The sequence below is a fragment of the Chelmon rostratus genome, chromosome 6 (assembly GCF_017976325.1).
Source record: "Chelmon rostratus isolate fCheRos1 chromosome 6, fCheRos1.pri, whole genome shotgun sequence".
Classification (NCBI taxonomy): domain Eukaryota; kingdom Metazoa; phylum Chordata; class Actinopteri; order Chaetodontiformes; family Chaetodontidae; genus Chelmon; species Chelmon rostratus.
The window spans coordinates 20,722,137-20,740,983 of record NC_055663.1 but is presented as its reverse complement, the minus strand read 5'-3'; the positions used below and the strand labels follow the sequence as shown (position 1 = coordinate 20,740,983).

Here is an 18,847-nt window from a genome sequence, read left to right as displayed (position 1 = left end):
TTAAGCCTAATCATAGAAAACAGAGTCCATCGCCAGTTAACTGCCCACTCCTTCCTTTTTCACCTCACAAGCAACATCTCACCTCTGGCCTGTTCTGTCTTCATTATCCAGGTCTGCTCAAAGGACTGTTTGAACAAACTGCAGGTGAGAAGATTTCAGCAGAGGAGTCTTGCAGTGGGGACTAGTATTAGCAGACACAGAGCTGTATGTGTGTAATGGCTGTAATCGTTACCTTCCTCCACAGCGGTTTGACACACAGTCAAACCAAACAACCCTCCCCTCCTTTCTGTGTTTTCCTTCAGTGTTGTCAGAGAAACCCAGCAACTCCGGAGCATTTGGGTGGGTGGGTGTGAGTAAGTAGTGTGTGTGCACTGTGCTGTAAGTCAGCTGAAGAGTGCAGTGTTTCCTCGCCTCAATGCTTGATTGGACCTTTTCACCACCAGCAACACTGATTGTAAAATGGCAGAAAAAAATGTACCGTCCAACCACGTGACAATATAATGATCATTAAGACACAATGTAAGTCAGTGACGGTCACGGGCCAAACAAGATGCTTTTCACTGCAAGAGATACAGCGACGTCTTTGTGGATGCGACCCAGACATTAGCCAATCATTGACATCTATTAATCAATTCACTCATGTTAGGATGCACAGAGCAATGCCTGAGAAATGGAATCCATCAGGGGATGGGTCAGGCAGGCTGGTTCAATCGCACAGTAATGATTTGTTAATACGGCACTGATACCTCGGTATCACTGCTGTAATCAATCACCTGCATGATTAGGACGATTACAGAAGAAGCCTCGTTTCCAGTGCTGATCACAGTGCTTATGTTTCCCACGGTTTCTCACAGAGACAAGTCCCATTTCAAGTGTATGTGTGTCATTCTGTATTTTTCCAATGAAAAGACCAAAACCTGACAACCCCAGCCTGTATGAGGCTCTCAGATCTCGAAATCTTTTAAAACCGGTTCCTAAAACAACGGAGCACTGTAATTGTTGTCATAAACAGGAAAAAATAATGCTTTTCAGCTATGGATTTGGTGCTTTACTCTTTACAGGAATATATCGCTCTTGTCCATTTATTAATGTGTGTTACTAAAAAGATTTTTGTAACATTACAACAATTACTCAATAGATTTATTAGTCTCAAAACAAGACACAGTGCCCATTCTAATGGCAATGAAGGAACATGTCACACAGTGCAACAGTAGGCTCATTTATGTGTAATAGTTATAGTTTTTGGACAAGGACAACAGTGGAGATGTATGGAACAGCAAGATATGATACATCAGGCTACATCAATCTGTTGGTGGTTCATTGGATTTGTTGACAATAAGAAAAATATAAAACATCACCAGAATTTTCTTTGTGTTACAAGTTTGCCCCATTCTAACATCATGTTGTACCCATGTGCTTTCCATTATGAGAAGCTCTCTGTTTGCACTGGAGTCTGCACAGATCCTTACGCCATAAAGAAATATCCTTTCGTGCAATGAGGCAATCTAGTGAGTTTTTATTGGTCTTGTTTGTTCACAGTAATTACACTAAGGTCTCAAATTGCTACTGTACAGCAAGTCCCTGTATTTTGACTGCTCAGATTCTAAACAAGTGTAAATACATTATCACGCCCTAGGCCTGATATCTTTGCAATCAGCAGTGCCTCGCTCTGTGTAGTACAACAACCATGTATCTCCATCTGCCCAACAACCAGATCTGTGTCTTTTTTCATTTTTCTCAGCAGAATCTGGCCCTGTAGGGAAACTTGGCTGCAGCTTCACACACATCCTTACAATATGTCTGACCTCACAGCTGCATAGAGACTATAGAAAAATGGATGAAAACAGATGCATGCGAAAGGCAGACAGGGGCAGCAGATTGATGCATGCATTAGATGCGCTGAAGCTTTGGGAATGATGATTTAATTTGTTAAGGCCATTGTGGCTGTTAACTCCCAATCCACTGTAGTTTTGATGCAACAGCAGCCCTATTGCCAAAGGCAGCATTTTGCAGCTTTCAGAACTTGACAGCGAGCTCTGCAGATATTTGTTTACTTCTAATATTTCCTATTTCCTATAAATTTCTCTCCAAGGCAGATGTGGATGACTGACACGGAATTCCGGGAAATGAGAAGGAGAAAAACAAATCCCCCTGCCAGTTAGTCTCTGAACAGTGTTGGTTGCTGTCTAGAATACATCTGGACCACAAGAAGGTCTTTTTTAAAGATCTGTGGTGCATTGGATACGAGCTGAGTTGTTTATTTTGGTAACTTGTGTTGTATCACTTAGCAATTCATTAAACCAACTCAACCTCTATGAATCCCAAGTGAAATATCATAATTCCAAGTTGGATAGGGGAATGTAAACACCCTACGATCTTCCTGATGAATAAGTAATTAAGTAGTGAGTGTGGAAACATAATTAACACAAAATAAAGCTCTTCATATGATATTGTATTTATAAGATTTAAAGATTCTTAATCAAGATTAGAGATTTCTCTTTGTGAGATTTCTGCTGTGGCACTTTAGGGCTGAACAGTTCAAACGAGAGGCTCACAGGCCTCCTCCAGAGTTTAAAGTATACAAGACAAAGACTGCTCTGTGAACCCATTGACTGCCATACTGTATTAGTCAGTGCCAGTGCTTTTAAGCGATGCCATGCATATTAATGCCTACCCATCAGGACATCTTCCTCCACTACTTGTGCCCTTGCAAGTTCCACAGTCTCTCTCAATGGGTGCATTTGGGTGTAAAATAATATTTCCCTGTTATTTGGCACTCAAGCTGAGGAATCGCATATACTATTTAACAGCATGAGATCTTTTTCAAATTCCAAAAAAACAGTATGACAGCTGGGACGAGCTAATACCTGCTGACAGATTATCCAATTTACTGTTTCTCTCTTATATTAATCAAAAATTTCTGTTAATTTTGCATAAGGATATTTATCTGGACCAGGCCATCCACCATCATATACATCCATGTCCGGAACACAGTGTCCATGTCAACAGACCCAGTCACCTGTGTTTACTCCTGAGCACATGGCCACAGTCAGACAGCCTGTTGGAAAGCGGTGTGTGTGCCGACTGACAATGAGCACAGCCTGGGCAAAGACCTGAGTCATCTGGTGCTTCTTAGCCAAGTCACACCATGTGATCATGGCTCATGACACAGAACAGGTGTCCACTTAAACAACAGAGAAGAACAGAGGGAGACGTATTACCAAAGAGAGCTCAGATCACGATGCCAGATCATGATCAATTGACTGTGTAGATAACTCTCCGACTATGATGAGGTTAATGTGCCGTCTCTTCAAAAACTGAAATGTTCAAACACAAAAATGGCACATCATGCCATTACTTGGCTGTGTCTGTGTAAGGGGGTGCAGATGTGTGGGAGCTTTCTGGCATTCAGATCACAAGATTATCACTTTACATAAGGAAACATCTTTTCACTGTTATGACGCTGTATGTGCACAGTCCAACTGCTGTTCGAGACACAGCTCAGCTGCAACCCACGCAGCTACATGGTTTACAGCATTTCCAATCAAGCTTGTGTTCCTCCCAGTGGCAGGAAGAAAGCTAAAGTAGGTTAAGAGACTTTCATATATTATGCTTCAAAGAGATGCTTTTGCTTGACTGCCCAAAGAGAACTCACAGGGCCCTCTCACCTACATTGTGCTGAGTTATATTCATGCCAGTGCTTGAGTGAAACTACAGCATCGGTTACATTTTTTAAGATTTTCAAGTGATTCTTCTCGAGACTCTGTCTGTCTAAATTTGTAGCATTCACTCTGCTTTAAGACTGTTAATAAATAAGCTACCATACTCCATTCAGCTCATATTTCATGGACAACAAATAACATTTTTTTAATTCAGAATTGTAAATGTTTCTCAATCATCAGTTTTGCTTCCAAAGGATTTGTTTTACTCTTCTCTGCTTCCTTGCAGAGAAGGTCAATACCATTCTCACATCTGTCCATTAATTATGAAGCTGGCGCTAGGTGACGGTGTGGTTAGGTACCGAACTCTGTACTATGAATTACGTCAGCATCCGAAATTCCTTACCAACATGCTATTCAGAACAGTAAACAGTATGTTAAATTTTTTAACATATCCAAAAGCTTAGTATGAAGCAGTGTGTGAATTGCATACTTCCAGAAAAATATGAACGGTACCCAACCCATTTATCTTATTTTAGCATAAAGACTGAACGCAGGGAAAAAAGCCAGGCTGGCTCTGTCCAACAGTAATCTGGTGTTTCTGCTGGTTGCCTAGCAACTTCACAGTGATGAGGTAACAAGACTCCAGGAAGTCACAGTGCCCGCCAAGAAAATATTCTATAAAACCACATATTGTCAGTTGTAAACTTTGATTTTCGTATGAGATATAATGTGATAAGTGAGATATAGAGGTGGTAGGCACCTGCACCTTTCTAAATGTCAAACTAGTCTGTTAAGGAAAAGTGTATTCATTTTTTATTATTTCTCATTTTTATTCATGATAATATGTTTTATGTTTTGTTTGAAAAACCTTTTGCTGGAAATGTGATTTATTAAATTATATAGATCGATGCCTAATATATGCAGTTAGTTGCAGGCATTCCTTTTTTTGCAGCCTTTTCATTTCATTGTACTGGAGTCAAATCATAATCGGGTTGGTCATGGGTCATTGTGGAAAACATTAAGTACTCCTGCAGTCTCTCAACACGAAGTAGCTGCCATCCCCCTTCAGTCATATAGAGGAGCAGTGGTTTGCTTTGTGTTGTTATCCTCTGTTGCAGGGGAATTAAGAAAGTACAGCCCCTCCCTCTTTCTATCCATTGTGTTTGTGAGTGTGTGTGCCGGGTGGATGTGTGCTTGCCTGACTGTGACGCTGTGCCCTTCACTCCGTATGCCCTCCACACACTATGGCCCTGTGTGTGCAGCATGAGTGAAGCTGTGTGTTGCAGATAACAGTCAGAGTACTGCAAAGGCGAGTGTGTGTGTGTGTGTGTGTGTGTGTGAAAAGAGCACAGTAGAAAAGGATTCAGTGCTCTTAGTCCCAGTCAGATTCACCTCTGGATGCCCTTTCCTTCACTCACTGCTATTACACCTTCTTCATGAATAATCCAATCAGTGACACTAGCTGCTATACTACGGACACCATGGGGCTGTCACACACAGTATGGAGGTTGTCCACTGCCAAGCCCTACTGGACTCTGAACAAACAACTCCATTAATATGCATGCATGGCTTATTTTTTCTTCATGGAGTAATGTGAGAGATATTTTCAGACGGGCAGGGAATTGATGTTGTGATTGCTGGCACCTCCCTCAGTCTAGACGGCCAATAATGAGGCTGAAAAGGGTGGTATCTTCACTCACATCTTCATTATCTGCCTGTTTACTCTTCATATAAATTCCTCTACGCTAAAGCTGAAATGTCCAATGTTAGAAGAAAAAGATCTCTAATTAGGAAGCTGGCTTCCCCTACTCTCCCTCCACCTCTCTCTCTCTTGGCATCAGGATGACTTGCTCAAGCAGTAGTCTGACTCATGATAATTAAAACACAGAGATGGTAAACACCAAGATCGAATGTGTTATTTTTCATGGGGTAATATTAGCCGCTTCTTCTCAGGGGCAATTTGCTGTTGCTAAGTAAAATTGTGAGAATAATGTCAGCACCATGAATTAGCAGATTGCAACAGACGCTCCTGCAGCTACAAACCGAGCCAAGGAAAAGAATCTGCAGCATAATTAGTGCACAAGTCTCATGCATAAGTCAGCCAGATTCCCTTCGAATGCTTGGTTCAGATCTGAATAATGATATGCCAAATGGAAAGAACAGCTTTTGTTCAGGGACATTTTAGGGTAGTTTGTCGGAAGCTATTAGTGCTGGTGTATTGTCCCACTAGCACCTACAGAAAACATGACGCAGGTGGTTACATCACCATGTGAGTTTGTGAGCCAGATGTGACAGTGTCACGCCAGCTAAAAAGTGTTGCCCTGACGTGGCAGTTGGCAGGTCAACGTCTTGTACAAAGAGTACACTGCTTGGACTGAAGAGGGCTACATAAGCATTGTTTGACCTCTTTTATCCAATCTCATTAGCTATGCAACAAGAGGGCTGATTTGAGACCCTTTGAGAGAATCCAGAGAGAACAGGTTTGTCAGTGTGAAATGGGAAACCAACCTGTTTGTCGTGCTCGCCTACACCGAATGCTAATGTTGCCCACATCAATGGGCTCTTCATGTCGAGATGCAGCCTAGGGCCCAGGATCTCGGAGGCTGACCAGCGAAACACAAAATACACCGGCAGCACAGCAAAAGAGCCAGGAGAGGACAGCGGCGGCCCACAGCCCAGAGCCTGCACCAGTCACAGCTTTTATTTCTGGTTACACTGATCTAAGGAATGAGGGGAGAGCTCCAATTTTTTTGTTCTTCTCTGTGTCTCATTATACTCCCGAGCCCCCTTCCTTCTCTACTCCTTTTCTCTCTCTGCCTTTTACATAGCAAAAGAGTGAAAAACAACAGGCATTCTGTGTTGAATCAATACAGAAAGGCTGCAGCAAGGCTCCAGTCATAATAAGAAGCATTAATATACAATCAGTTAGTCTGTATGGGAACACGACACAGCCTGACTTTCAATCGATCCCGCTAGTGAAGATTTCTCAGTGATAGGTAGTGTCCCGGAAATTACAGCATCCAATGAATCATGTAAAAATACAGCACATACAGTGTTTTTAAAAAGTATGGGAATATCATCGCATATTTATGGATGAAAGTGTGTAACAAAGAAAATGGAAGTCGAAAAAAATTAGATAAGCTGGGAGTGAAATGACTGGATGGATGGTCTCAGCAGACGCACTGCAGGTAAACAAACAGGGAGATTGAATAATGGGCATTGCAATAGCACTTGCTGAGGCCCCTAGTGCTATGCTTCCCACCTCTGCCAAGTGTAATGGGATTTCTTGGGTTTAAATGCACTTCTCTCACTCTGTGGAGCCAGTAGGAAGCTAAACTATTGATCCACAAACAATTTAGCTGTCCAGCTGTCCAGAGAGAGGGAAAACAGGACGCCCCTAAATGTATAATGAGGCTTCCCAAGAGCTCAGCTTCCTCAGTATTCGCTCCACGTGCCAGGAGGCCTTCCCCATTGGGCTCTCTGTGCGATTAGCCGTCTATTTTCCATACACTTCTCACACATACAGACCTTCCCACAGGAGGCTAGGGGTCAGCCAGCTAAAGAACTAGTATGCTTCTCACCAAGGACTTTTCTGATTAGTGCAAGGGTCCTCTTTGACCCCCTCAGTCTTTCATCATTTCAACACACAACTGGTGAGAAGTTCATAAGTCCAGTTAAGTATACTATCGCAGTAACAGGGCTGAGCTGTCCGCTACATACAGCATGCATCATCACTGTCAGGCAACATACGCTGTGTTACCATGAAAAACATCAAACAGTATACATGAAAGGTGACTGTATACGCAGAGGAGTGTTGTTATGCTTGAGAGCCTTGAATGCTGAAGTAGGACGTAGCTGAAGGTGTGTTTTCGTCTTCCACACATGATCCAAGCACCATAGCAACAGGCCTTGCTCAAAGGCCCCAAGAGTGGCTTGGCCCCAACGAGGAAGACGCTTTTGTGTGTAATTGGATAGTTCCCTGCACCATTGGGCTTGTTCTTTATCCTTGGCACTATAAGATAACAATACAAGCTGTCAAAACGTACAGTAAGCTTTCGCAACCCCATGACAAACACAGATTAAATAGGATTAAATCCAAAACAATGCTGCTTATTACTGAGAATATCAATAATGAAGGACACAGAGGTAATTTAATCTTTAAAATGATACTAAACACTAGTCTTCATTTTAAGGTTATAAAATTGATTACTACATGACAGCATAGTTGTGTAAGTAAGTTTTTGCCAGAACCTTTAATCATCCAAAATGTCTCCACTACTCCATACAACAGCTATCCCTTAATTTTACAGCTTGCATACTAAGGTCGTCACAAACAAACAATCTCTGTCATTCAATATGAATTAGACTTTCTCTCACAATATGTTTTGTAACGTCTACATCAAACGAAACATCTCAACAGATGAGGAATTTACTTGCTGACAACTGCAGAAGTTTTCTACACTGCAACACTCTGTCTGAAATCCCAGGGCATAAATCAGAAACACTCCACTGATTTTCACATTGCATGAAATTGAAAGCCATTTTTTACAGGACCAAAATAGCATACGTGTAGTGTTGTCTGACTGCGCAGAGTCTCAACAGCCCAGTAAACAACGTGTCTGCCTCCATCTACAAAGGTGTAAAAACAGATGGCTCAAGACTCCCATGTGAGAAGTCAGTCCACTGTGTGTAATACAATATTTCTGCTCAGTGAAATGTTAAACAAATTCACAAGAGGCAATCTGACACTTTGAGGTGTAGTTTAATTAAGACCCATTCACATTAAGATGCTTAAAATTGACTACTTAATTATGGAAAACTGTCCTCTGAACTTGTTAACCTTGCAGTACAGTCACTTTTACTTCTTCTCATCATTAAATGCAAACCTCTTTAGTGCTAGTTAACAACAACCAAAAGGCAATTAGCTATCTGATGAGCAAATAACTCTTGATATTACTGCAGAACTTGAATTCATCCCAGTAAAGCCAGATAAGGTCTGCCCTGCTAATACGCAAACAAACAATTCTCTGTACTGACATTGTAATGAAGCAAGTCAAATATTATCTGAAAAAATTAAAAAGGCTGATCGTGCTGTTAACAGACATTAGCAGGCGAAGGGCACACATCTGTAATCTCCTTCTAATTGAGTCCATAAATCCCAAAAGATCTACTTTGATTGTAAAGTCTAAAAATATCTCAGAGGAAACAGAGCGACGAATCAGAGGAAAGAAGTGAAATACTATCAAAGGTAACCTAGTTACAGATTTTAATTGTTCTTAAATGCATCAACTTAAACTCAACATTTAAAATGATCAGACACAGAAAGATGGCCTGTAAACCAATAAACTCATCATTTAGTAAATCAATCACTTACCCAGTTCATCAGTGACCTCTTTAATAAATTAATCTTGATTATTTTTTCAATTGCAATTATGATTTTTACAAGTTAAACTCTACAGTTACTGGAACAGTACACTGATAAATCCCTGTTGCTGAAGTCACAACACTTTGATGACATTGATCAATGTCATCCTGTGAGTAGCCCCATGAGTGGCAGTGGGAGATACCAGGCCATTTCTGAACATTACCTTCTTGTCCGGTCCACATTATCTTAATGGAAGGCAATCCGATTTTGAATGAGACATCACTTTGGCAGACAAACAAGAGGAGCCGCATGAGTCACCGAGGCACTTTATCAACCAACAAAATCATACTGATAAGGAGGAGGACAGATTAAATGTTCAATGATAAAAGACACTAAGTCATATCTTGAGGGGAGATGGGTTCTTGATGTTTTACAACCAAGCCATTTCTTCAAAGCCATTTTTTCTATCTCAGTAAATGAATAACATCTTTCTCCAGGAGCTTTAATGCTATAAATAAGCTGAAAAACTATGGGTTGATATCAGATAAATCTATTTCTATTTTCAGCATTGAGCTGAATTCGTGTAAATTTAACAAAACGCCATTTATGCAGGCTGTATTTTAGCCTGCTCATAGATGTGGAAGAAAGTAATCATTGACTGCAGAAGAGCTAGATGAGTCACGCTCACATACATGCATCTGTGCTCGCACACACACACACACAAAAACAACTTTAATCCAGTGTGGCTGAATAATTATTAATTTGAGGTCTGGCATTAAAAGTAACCAGCCTCCTGGAGTGCCGGAGGCAACTATTCGAGATCATTAGATTCAAGTAGGAAACAGTGGCCCCAGAAATAGAACATCAGTCCCGGCAACAAAATCTTATTCAGTCAAACAAAGTGAATGATTTCAGAGGAAAGTCCTGTTCATCGAAAACAATGTAAAGTGCAGCTAGTTACTAATGTTGGCTGCTGCATTAAGGCTGCAACAAAGGATTATTTTCACTACCAATTAATCAGTCCGTTATTTTCTGGATTAATCAATTGGTCAGGAAAATATGTCAAAATGCTGAAAAATACCCATTACAGTTCATTTTACTATCACATCAGACAAGAAAAGCAGACATATGAGAAGCCAGAAAACCAAGTGCCAAGTGTTTGGCATTTTTGTTTAAATAAATCTATTATGAAAATAGCTCCAATAGCTGTCAATCGACTAATCAATTAACTGACTAATCATTTGAGCTCTAACCTGCATGCTTTTCTTACCTACCTATTCACTTGACAAAGCAAACGAGTATCACTATTTTACAAAATGTTAAAACATAACTGTTAAATATCCGACGGCCTCACAAAAGAACGAACTACATTTAGAGTTTGGCCTGACACTGCACAAATTAGATGGATAATCTGAAGTGTGATACAAATATGCACAGTGTCACTGTGTTTTCCCCACTTAGCTCAGTCTCTGCACATAAGATCTACAGGGTCACATGCATGCAGAGAGCAGGGAGCAGTCGACGGGGAGAATCAATGGCAGGCCTAGTGCAACTAGTACTCAGACAGCCAAAGATGGCAGATGGGGACTGAAGCCCTTTCTCCTCTTCAGGCATTAACAGAGGAGAGGTCTGTCTCCAGGCAAACACAGGACGTCATGTCTCTGCCTCACTGCCGTACCATTAGTGGATCTCTCTATTGATCGGCCGTGTGTAAATTGCTGAGCAATCTAAAGGAAGCATCAAGACAAGAGCATTGCATGTTTTGTCAGCAGGACAGAGAAAAGCACTTGTACACAAGAGGCTTGTGTTTGTATCAGTGGGTGCATCTGCACACAAATGTTCACGTGCAGAGGCTGTCGCGTCATGCTATATGATTCTCTTTAACAATGAAACAAGTTTATTCCCTCTAGCAGGACTGAGACTGCAGTATGACAGAACAAACAGAACCTTCCAAACCAGCCCTGTTGCTCCCAAATGCCAACGCTGCCAATCAGTTTAGAGTCTCTTCAAAATCACACAAAATCTAAACTCTTCTCTTCAGCTAATGCCTTGACTCTTTGCCCAAGAATTTGTCACCCAGGGCTTGGAAGGACATCTGGAAACAAATCTAATCTCCTAAAATGACTCTAAAATCACCCTAATCTCAGATGGCAAATGTCCAAGGTTCTGCTTTGAGCACCAAAATTCTAATTATAAAGACATTAATGTTAACGGGAAAAAAACTCTTCATGCACTAAACAGATTTGCAGTAAAAATCTTACCCAAGATGAGCAAAAGCGGTCTCTACCAACTTCGTACTCATGTGAGGTGAAGATGGGGAGGTAGAAGACAGTTCTATTTTCTGCCTCAGGTGAGGTCAGCCTGTCTACGTCAATACATGACAGATGTGTGTGACTGACGCTTCAAACCAAAGGAGAAGTAACTGTGCGGTTATGTTGAAACATTTGACTGTGACACTAATGGAGGCTGAGTCTGCAGCCTTGAAATGCATCATGGAACAGCCATATCTTGTACTGTGTTATATAAAAAGTTCCTTGTCATGCAAGCTGCACAAGCCCCACAGCCAATGTGCTGGCAGGGAACAGCTTACTACAAACTCTATATACTACATATTTCGTTATAGAGCAAGGGGTGTAAAAATGTAAGATGATGCATTGCACGCAGTACGTTAGCCTACTTCTGAGCAAAGTAAATTCATTCTCCTAGCATGAAGGAGAGGGTCTGTCCTCAGGGTGTACACAGGACAGCACAGGATGCATTAGCAGCAGTCAAGCTTACAAGATTCATAAAGTGCTCCACCTGACAAGCAGCCATGGAATCCCTCTGACATTTTGTGCCACATATATGGCTCTGATTCAGTCAGGACAAACACATAGTGACGACTCTCACACATGGCACTGAATGCCAAAGAAAGCCGAGATGGAGATTTGGGTCAAAAACATTTAAGTGTACAGGAGCAGAAAGCCGCCAGACATTTATCACCTCATCATCTGAAAGGAGATCTTCAAGGAACTATGTGCCATGTAACATGTTAATAACCGACATTAATATGTCGATCTCAGAACCATAGTCCAAAATACCAGGTTCTGATTCAGTCTAGACCTGTGAATAGCAAACAAAGAGGCCCATTAGATATCATCACAGTTTAGTGCTGATCACATCATGAATGATTGAGCTCATTAGACTACAGGATACTCTGCTGTCTGTTGCAGGGAGCTGTGCACAAAGCCATGCACTCAACCGACTATTAAACAACATTATGAAAATTATGGCCGTGCTTATCTAAATATCAACTCATTACAAGATATTTAGATAGATGAGAGTAGTCATGTAGGCAAACATCTTGAGTTTTCAGACAGACACAGTGACCAGAGCCAATATTGCAATTTTCTCAAAGAACAATATCTGCCATATTGTAATTTGCAATGAATCAGTGCACAGCTGAATAACTTCTGTGCGATTATAATTACAATGAATGAAACCTCCATCATCCTTTTCACAATGTTAACAATGAGTGGATTAATATAAGAAAAATAGCCACTTTATCATGTATGTAACAAAAACATGAGGATCGCCTTGAAAATCACTCCAGGTCTCGGGCAACATGTAGCATGAACAGTTTCTCTCCACTGAAGCCTAGTCTGGCGAGTCTGGACGCGCCCATGACACCTTCTCCAGCACCTGACAGAAATAACCCTGCCAATGGGCCATTGCTAAGCACTACGGCTCGGTCTGCCAGTAAAGATGACAGACCCGAACTAAATGCCTCAATCGCGGCACTAACACCGGGACATGCGGTTTAGTTCCACCCCAGATGAAAGTGTTTACAGTCGTATGGTGCTTCCTAATCTCTTGGCTATAAAGCAGGCGGCAGTTTGAATCATCGGTATGTGCGGCGCTATTAGGCTATGGCCTCCGGCGTGGTCTAATGAATGTCATACCCAGACTTATTACTTTAAAGCAGATGTGCCACATATTGCTGGAGCACATCACACCATCGTTACATCTGCTCTGTGCATCGACTATTTTTTGGGAGGGAAGTAGACGCCAGGATGTGCAGCAGATCATGTAACAGCATCATCCCCACCACGCCACGATAAGTCAGATATTGCACACACGGTATCTCTCTGCATCTGTCACTACGACACACACACACACACACACACACACACAAAAAGGCAGTTTCTTGATACCCAAATCGTTAGCAATTCTGCATTGCGGAGGGCTACATAAGCTCCATCCCATCCGCGCATCCCACTCAGTACGTTGTAAACAACACTGATTTTACAGCTGTCAAAATGCAGCGCCCGGCTACTCTGGAAATAATCTGAAAATATCAGTATTCACAATATCTGTCCAGCGCTCCCCGTGTCCTTACCTTCCGTAGCGGGCAAATGCGTCCGTACGTGTGTCCTTCACGATGCTCACATCTGCTCAGCACCGCATCGCCGGGCGCTCAAGAGCGGGGAAAGAAACTGACAGAGCAGCGGTCCTGTCCCCGCGCATTGGATGAAGGGTTGCCACTGTCATCTTTGGGGGGCGCTAGACCTCCTTGTTCTGCAGGACCACGGAGCAGTGGCTCTCTCTGTGGTGTCCGGGCTCCTCCTGAGCCGTCCCAGCAGGTTCCCCAGCAGGTCAGGATGACCTGAGGATCAGTTTAAATATATCTCTCCGTTTACACACATTACAGTTCACTACATGATCCAACTTTGCCTCAGTGTGTGAGCATAACTGGCTCACATAGTAATGTTTACAGGATACCTTTAGTCCATTACAGTTAAAACTACAAATCTGATACTAAATAATTTTCTATTATTATGCACATTTTAAGTCATTCTCCTACAGTGGAAATCACTGACTCCCAGTATCCCCAGGAGACATGCAATTTCAGGGAAACAAGAGACATAACCTCAGTCAGTACATGCCATCAACAATATATAACGTTAAGATGATTAAAATCATATCCATATCATTCATTTAGCACTAGCTAAGTCGCCTGATTTGCTGAAATCAAAGTTATCTTTCATTAACAGTCGTTGTAAACTCAAGTTTTGTTAGCTAGCGTTTTGGTACTGAAGTCAGCCGTAAACTACGCTATTAGCTAAGCCAGTCAGTTAGCTAATATTAGCAAGATGGCTAGCTGGCTTGGTAGCTAGCTATCTTCATTATTAATTTAACGTTATAGTCGTAGTAGTGGCGGCGGTAGTAGTTACTATGTTAACTAAAAGTTGAATGAATTTCATGCCACCCTTGGGGCAAACTAACATTAAAACAATAAAATAAACTACACAGCCTGTGCATATTTTAGCAAACATTTGCCTACTTAGAAATCCAGCAGATGTGCTAGTATTCATTCGAAGTCCTCTCTCTGGCCAAGTAATGAATTTAAGTCCGAAATTCACTCTGCTTTTAGCTCTTTGCCTTAGTCGCCACCAGTTCCTGAGAAAAACCTCTGGGTCGTTTGACAGAGGACGTTATCACCAGCTATTTGCTAACTAACTGTCTGTCACGATAAGAGATGCTGAAACTGAACTTTAACGTAATTCTACAGTCATGAAAGTGGTCTAAATGTTGACATATCTTCCCTAAAGAGACAGGAGAGTTGGTTTTATTTTTCCCAAATCAGCACAATGGCACGTAAACTATACCAACAATAAATAACTCTGCTCCTGATTATTAACCTGTGTGCACATAGATTAACAGTTTGTACACTTTGATCACATTAATAGTCCCCTGGAATGAGTAATTGATGCACATGAATGAAAGAACAGAACATCTGTTATGCCATAAAACTGTAATCATCTGACCAATCTCCTGTCTACACACCTGCTTTGCATCAGTCATCAGCCCCAGTATTGTTTACTCACCACCAAGCACTCACCTTTTAACCAGATTGCCTGCTGCCTGCCAACGTGCCTGTCTTCCTCCCTTTAGCTTTGTTTACCTGACTGAATGCATTCCCTGTAATGACTGTGTTTTTTAATTCTGGCCTCATAAAGACTGTTTTGCCCTTCGGCCTGTGCTCCAAGTGTACACTTGAGTCAACTTTCCTGTCCATGATTCTCATCAAGCAAATTTGAGGGATATCAAAGCTAACCCAGTGTTTTGTTTAACATGGAAAACCCTGAAGCATAGCCAAATACAACACTGCATAAGTCCCAAAAAGATCATTTAGATTGTTCGCTGTTTAATTTCACACATGTGTGCACTTAGCAGCTGAAGCTGGAGCTACTTTTAAGACAAAAAGCACTCATAAAAAATGTTGACAGTGAGGTCTGTGAGTTATCCAGCGTTTTGCCTTTCACTGAAAGTGATTATGTCCCATTGTTTTGGGGTAGCAGCAACAGTTTCAGAGCCAGAAATGTCAAAACATGAGCACACATATCTATTTGCATGGCTGAAAACCACAAGGGGTGGATGAGAAACGCGTGCGACTGCATGTTAACCGTCAGCCCGTTTTTCGTGGGGCAGATATCAAAAGGGCACCTCCACTAATTATATTGCCTTGCCCGAGTGCCAGTCCAAACATGAGACCATCTCACACCCCTGGGATTAGATTTAAATCTTGGATGTAAACACCACACAGCAAATAATAATGTGCTGTGGCGGCGGCCCATAAATAATGCAAAAATCTTTGAGAAAGAGCAGGCTAGAATTAATTGAAGGACTTACCCCCCTTGGATGAATTTGGGAGGTGGGGGGGGCATATCAAAGAAGTTCTTCATAATGTGATCAGAAACTGACTTTACATGAAGGTTACAGCTCCGTATCAAGTTGTCGCTGCTTTGTTCCCTAAAGGCTATTTTTCATACTTCTCATCAGAAAAGTATTGTTTCCTTTGAGATGAGAACCGTTAATACACAAGAAAAAAATCATTATCTTCAGCCCGGAGGGGATGTACGAGAAAAATAAGTTGCTCCACAGAAAATGGCCAAGGCAAAGAAATTCAGTGGAGCAGCGTAATACAGGACCCAAAAGGATATTGTTTTGTTATCCAGGATCTAGGTGTATTCAACTCGCAGACAAACACTTTTGCTCCTCTTACAATGTGGCAGTGCAAATAGAGACGGATCCTGCTGGTGAATAACACTGTTACAAGGCCGGTCTCTGGGGTGGATAAGAGGAACAGCAAACACCCTGCTGTCTGGAGGAAAGAATAGGTGGCTGTCATCTATCTGCCTGGCAGAGGAGTAGGAGGAGGGAGGTGGAGGAGGTAGAGGGAGGGTTGAGGGTAAACATGATTTAGCTCCAATGATCTCCATGGGGGCTCATACAAAGGTAATCCCCCCCACCCATCCACCCACCCACACACACACTGACCCACCACCACCCACCCAGTCCAAATACACATGGGACATGGTGGGGGTTGCATGGGGAATATGAATCAGGAGGTGGAGAGGGTTATAATCCTGGTGCTATCATGATAAAAAAAATGGAGGGGGGGGGGGGGGTAGATAGAGAGTGTCAGATCGATAGAACAAAGCACTTTCACTTTATGTATCATCCATCCAACAGGAGCAACGCTATCTGGCACCATATCAGCTCACCACCTCCCCCCAGGGAAAACAGTCTCCTCGGGTTGATAGAAACACTGGTGAAGAAATGATACGGTTATACTGAAAGGGGTGATTTCCCTCCCACGGTTGGGGTTTTCAATTCCAGGCTAACCAAACCTACCATTCAAGCTCCAAGCAGCTTGGTCTTGACAGATGTGTGTGTGTGTCTGTGTGTGTGTGTGTGTGTGTGTGTGTGTGTGTGTGTGTGTGTGTGTGTGTGTGTGTGTGGCAGTGAGTGCGTGTGTTGGCAAACCCTTCGTCAGCCATATGGAAATGTCACAGAGCAATCATAAACAATTATCCTCCTCAGCTCTCAAAGCATCAGAAAAGGGCAAATTTGCATAAAGACACAAAGACTCTGCCACTTACATCTAAGTCAGCGCAACACACCCACAGCAAATATCAGAAACTAAATGATGGTGTTTTTCTAATACCTGCCTTCGATATCCTTTATTCTGCATAATGTTTCGCTGAGAAGCTTCTGGGATGCAAATGATGCACTTTAAAAGATCCCAGGTTGTTTGGAAGCAGGACTACGAGACCATGTAATGATCTTTTTCCCTATTGAAAGCAGGCTGGAGGCAGACATAAAAACCTGCTGTAGATCAATTCAAACCAGGCTTTCCGCCCAGCAGTAAATCAAGGAGCTGGACGCAGAGGAGGTGGGAATGGATAATGGATGCTGTGGCAGACGTACAGCCGACACGGAATGAATCCACCGAGGAACGGGAGGATGGAGGGAGGGATCGGCAGGAAAGGGGGGGTTGGGTGGAGTTCAGAAGGGTAATGGGGCAGCTGCTGGTTTGGTGGCAATGATCACCAATTGCTGGACAAATAATGTGATTTTGTTGCCATGAAACATAAATAGCTAAGCCTCTTACAGGAAGCTTTTGTAAATGAGGACTAGGGATGTCAACAGAGGGCTAAACAAATTCATAAGCTTACAGAAAGTCAGCCAAAATGTAAGGTAATTCAGCATATTGTGAATTGATTTTATAGCATGGTCCAATTGTGGTCTCTATATAAATTTTTCATTGTTGTCTCCTCCCAGTTAAAATGTCAATAAACTGTTTTACTGATGGTTCAAATCATGTGCCTGGCGTGACATTTAAAAGCCTGTTGCTTATTTCAGCCACCGGTGTAATTGCCTCATATCACTAGGTGGCAGTAAAGTCAAGAGGGAAAATCTGCCAAACATAAACAAATTGATGAATCATCATCCAGTGGCTGAAGGTCAGGTGTTTGGGATCATCGCAGCTGTGTGGGGGTCATTTGTTATGGACATCCTTCCAACTAGCTGTAGTTCACACAGATGCACTCATCCTTCATGGAACTCTCTTTTGCCTCATTTTTGAAAAGAAAGAAGAAAAAAAGGGAATTCTCAGCCCAGGTCATAAATACGTGGTGCAGAAATCCACTTTCAATCACTGATGCCAACTGCAAACAATCCTGTGAAATGTCCCCAAACAACTTGACTCAGAAAAAGGAATTAGTGTACCTGAGTGAACAGAAGGCAAAGAGTCCTTGCCAGAGGGAGAGAAAGTAATTCTAAGACACTCGATACCAGACTTCCCCGCTTCCTGACACCACTGCAGTGTGATAATGCACCAGATGGCGGGCTGCTCTCTCGCTATTACCCTGACAATATGACTGTAATGGAAGTGGAAGTGCCACAAGTGAGCGCCAAAAAGATGTAGCCCAACTGTCGTGTTCCATAAGGCCTTTCTATAGCTGCGTCACACAAAGCAGACTGAGGCAGGTGTCGGCATCCATACTTACACAAAGCTATCCCGCCTACTGTACAGGGTGGTGTTACTGTTCGGAGTGTATTTGAGGATGTAGGTGCACGTGCGTGTTGCAGCGTGTGCATTGCTCTTATCAGCCTCTGCAAAGTTTCGGAGGGCTGAAATCTGACGTTTGTTCAGCATCATTTCCTTCAGATCCATGTAGCTCTAAATATATTGCCGGCCTGTGCAGCAGGAGATGATATTGGTCCACTGCCAACACACACACACACACACACACACGCACACACAAACACACACAGTGGTGGAAAGTAACTAAGTACATTTAGTCCTGAACTTATACTTTTCTTTGACTACAATCCACACAAATATCATTTACTCTGCTATATGTATTTTAAGATTTTACCTAAAAAAACATAAAGTTATAAAATACAATGCATTGCTTAATGTTGGTTTGTGTTTTTCCACACACACACACACACATACAAACACACACACACAGTATGTATTTGGGGCTCC

At 42.2% G+C, this 18,847-nt stretch overlaps 1 protein-coding gene across 1 annotated transcript in view; it reads right to left on the bottom strand.

The window, feature by feature from the left end:
• Positions 1-13,503, bottom strand: part of LOC121607434 (contactin-1a-like) — a 62,796-nt gene extending 49,293 nt beyond the window's left edge. The window contains exon 1 of the mRNA XM_041938223.1: positions 13,406-13,503. The gene's annotated coding sequence lies outside the window, so the exon portion shown is untranslated. The remainder of the gene's footprint in view (positions 1-13,405) is intronic.
• Positions 13,504-18,847: the final 5,344 nt, after the last annotated feature.